Source organism: Triticum dicoccoides, chromosome 3B (genome assembly GCF_002162155.2).
Source record: "Triticum dicoccoides isolate Atlit2015 ecotype Zavitan chromosome 3B, WEW_v2.0, whole genome shotgun sequence".
Taxonomy (NCBI): domain Eukaryota; kingdom Viridiplantae; phylum Streptophyta; class Magnoliopsida; order Poales; family Poaceae; genus Triticum; species Triticum dicoccoides.
The window spans coordinates 805,137,711-805,141,408 of NC_041385.1; the positions used below are offsets into that span (position 1 = coordinate 805,137,711).

Below are 3,698 nucleotides of genomic sequence, written 5' to 3' on the forward strand. Positions count from 1 at the left end.
ACACTGTAAATGCAGTAGGAACTGCAGTGTAAATCTACTTAGAATTACAATGGAAATCCACTAAGAAAAACACTGTAAATCTAGTAGGAACTGCAGTGTAAATCCACTTAGAATTACACTGTAAATCTACTTAGAATTACAGCGGAAATCACTAAGAAAAACACTTTAAATATAGTAGGAATTACAGTGTAAATTCACTTAGAATTACACTGTAAATCCACTTAGAATTACACTCGAAATCCAGTAGGAATTACACTATAAATCCACTAAGAAAATGCAATGTAAACACACCAGCAGAGAGGGTAATTCCTCCATGATCTGGGACACAAATCTGGATGGAGATGCAGAAAAAACACAGGTAAACACCCAACTCTTATGCATTCACTCCTCCAAGATCTCTCTCCTACCTCATGACATCTGAAAGAAAAACAAGCTCCCTGTGAGGATCATTCACATATGTTGAAGATCACAACTTAACAGAACAAAGATTAGAACACAGGCAGAAAAGATAGCATGAAGCAGGAGAAACCCTAGGAACAACTAGACTATGAACACACAAACTACTAGTCTATGGTCACAGGAATAACACTTTGGAACACTACATTCTGAAAACTAGTTGCAAAATTAGTGCTCTGAAATTCGCAGCTATAGCCACAACACGGGGCAAAATAAAAGTTTGGGGATGAGAGGGGGCATGTTCAGGAAGCTATGAATTCCATTTAGGAAAAACTTGTTCAAACAAAAAGGGTAGTACTGCTGTAACTTCAGAAACTTTGGTGCTGAGAAACTGTACATTGTTCAGATACTTTTGATCATGTTTAGACACTTGTATCTGTGAATCTATGACTGTATTTTAGACATGGCAGATTAGATTTCAGTATAAAGATGTGAATACATGACTATATTTTAGAAACTATGGTACTGTACAAAGTTATAGTTCAAATTACTATGATCTGATACTAGTTCACAATGACTAATCAGCCATGAAAATTAACAGTGAAAGTAAAATGATCACAAAAAGGACCGAGGACAATCAGGTTAAGTACTGACACTAGTTGACACTAACAAAAGAAACTATATACTGAAATCAAATTATTGTGACTTGTTTGATCAATTTACTCTGACCTTCTCTTTGTAATTACTCTGCATCCTACCTTGTAAATTACAAGCTCTGATTTACACATAAATAGAAGAAATCAAAAACTTGTGTATGAAGAGACTACTGGAATTGACACAAATAACTCTGGTTTCAAAGACAAAATGTACAAAAAATCCTTGCCAATGACTTGCAACATGCTTTACTGCATTTCTGATATACTTGTTGCACCCGACATATGCATAAACATGCATACATGCAAAAAGGGACACATGGGGACAGCAGAAATGCTCTTGTTTATTCTACAACACTTCATTACATATACTTTCTGGAAACATTGAGTGCAGGTGCCTGCAATCGAATTAGATGCAATGGAATATAGCATCAAAGGGCAGTCACTGTACCTCGAAGAGAGTATGACAAATGCACTATTCAAAAGGGGGAGTGGGGGCTAAATTCAGTGCAACAAGCTTCCTAAGAGAGTATGACAGGCTAATAGAAGTCATTCATGAGAGGGAGCAAGAATGTGATCACTTGTCTAGAAACAAAAAGGATGCGCACAAGAAGTTCTGGTCCAAATACAGTTTAGAAAGACAAGTGCACGAGCTCTACAACATTCGTATCTTCAGGAAGTTCCAAAAGAAAATGGAAGATACAACGAGGTTGCATGTGTTTGAGCTTGAAAAAGAAAAAAACCCTACATGGTTTATCAAGCTGAGACCTATCATTCGAGAGAACTAAGAAGAAGAAAGTTCCTAGTACAGATAGATTTGATGCAAGAGAAGTACTCATGCATGATGCATCTGCTGCGCATTTCACGAGGATGGAATCCTATCCTAACACATACTCAGAGTGAGATGATCTAATTGAACGTAGAGAGGATACCTGACAAGTATATCATAGACAGATGGAGTCGATGATCATGATACACAAGCCTCCTCCCATTTTTGATGAAAACTCAACACTGATATACAATGTGCTGCAAAGGAAACTCGTCTATGTGGCTTCTCTGAACAATTTACACTGCCATTAGGATAAATAACAAGGGGTCCCTGCCCACAGGCATTATATGACATAAATGTGATAAAATTTTTACAGTAGAATTACACTGCAATTTATCTTGGAAAAATACAGTACATAGACAGCAAGAACAAAAATTCAGGTTAATTACACTTAACACACAGGTTAAACACTGAGTGTAATTACATTGCAAATTACACTAAATTTACAGTGTAATTACACTGCAATTTAGACTGCAAAATTTTAGTACATAGACTGTAACTAAAAAATAGGTTAATTACACTGAATACATTGCAAATTAGACTGGAAAATTTCAGTGCATAGACTGTAAGTACAAAAATTCAGGTTGGTTACACATAATAAACAAATTAATTACACTGAAAGTCCAGTGTAATTACACTGCATGTTAGACCGGAAAATTCCAGTACATAGACTGTAAGTACAAAAATTACAGGTTAGCTACACTAATTTATAGTGTAAATTAATGGTGGGGTTAAGCCCTTGCTCAGTTTAACACAGATTGGAAGTTACAAGAAACAAAATTACAGTGAGAGAAAAGTCTATATACCTGAACCAACAGTAAAAAATATCACTGTAAATTTGAACTGAAAACAACATTTGTGCTATTACATTACACTGGACTAAAAAATGAAACTATAATGAAAATCCACTCGAAATTACACTAGAAATTACAGTCCGAAACACTGAAACTAAAACAGAATTTTTTTCAGACCAACACGTACACATCAGGAGACTCAACCGACTAGGAGATTCAACATTTGCATGCCTACATCTATCATCATTAAATTATTTTCTCTATGTACTGGAAAATTCAGTTAATGTACCACCATGTAAACAAAAGTATAAAACAATGAAAGCACACAATTCAGTTAAATGTACCACCATCTACACTGAAAGTTACACAGAGATATCAGTGAAATTTAAATAGAGATATAACTATAGTACAGACCAAACAACTGTTGCTTAATTGAAGAAATTCAGTCCAGAATAAACCTAAATAATACATTTACACTTGCCAATTACAGTGAAAAACAAGTGTAAGATAGACTACTATAGACTAAAACTACAGTAGAGATATCACTGTAAAATTAAACCTAACATTACATTTATAATGGCCATTCACTATTGCAGTCTATTGTAGCCAAACAGCTGTTACTTAATTACAGTGAAATCCACTCAAAATTACACTGCAGTAGTACAGACCAAATACCTATTACTTAACTGAAGAAATTCAGTTCAGAATCAAACAACAGGTGAAAAGCGAAGCAACCATACATCCACATCAGAAATTACACTAGATAACCACACATCTACATCAAAAACAGGCTAGACCAGACAAACATCAAGCTACCACACTAGCAGCCGCCAATGGATCAACACCGCTAATTGAAAGGCCTCAACAGGAAAACTACATCTACATTCGGAAGAAGAAATCAAAATAGACAAGAGGGATCCACCGCTAAATTTACATGTGCAACAAAAAGTACCACACACGACAAATGCAAGTAGACGAATACAACGAGACAATCAACCAGATCTACCAAATCACACAGAAAAATGA

At 35.4% G+C, this 3,698-nt stretch overlaps 1 long non-coding RNA gene across 2 annotated transcripts in view; it reads right to left on the reverse strand.

Moving 5' to 3' along the window:
* The window catches only part of LOC119278607, a 4,274-nt gene continuing 576 nt past the window's right edge, over nt 1-3,698 (reverse strand). The window contains exons 2-3 of one of the 2 annotated variants that reach the window (XR_005137891.1): nt 1,982-2,105; nt 1-417 (exon numbers count right to left, since the gene is read on the reverse strand). This is a non-coding gene — a long non-coding RNA (uncharacterized LOC119278607). Of the gene's footprint in view, nt 418-1,981; nt 3,693-3,698 lie in introns of those variants that run through there. The other variant, XR_005137890.1, reaches the window with a different exon arrangement.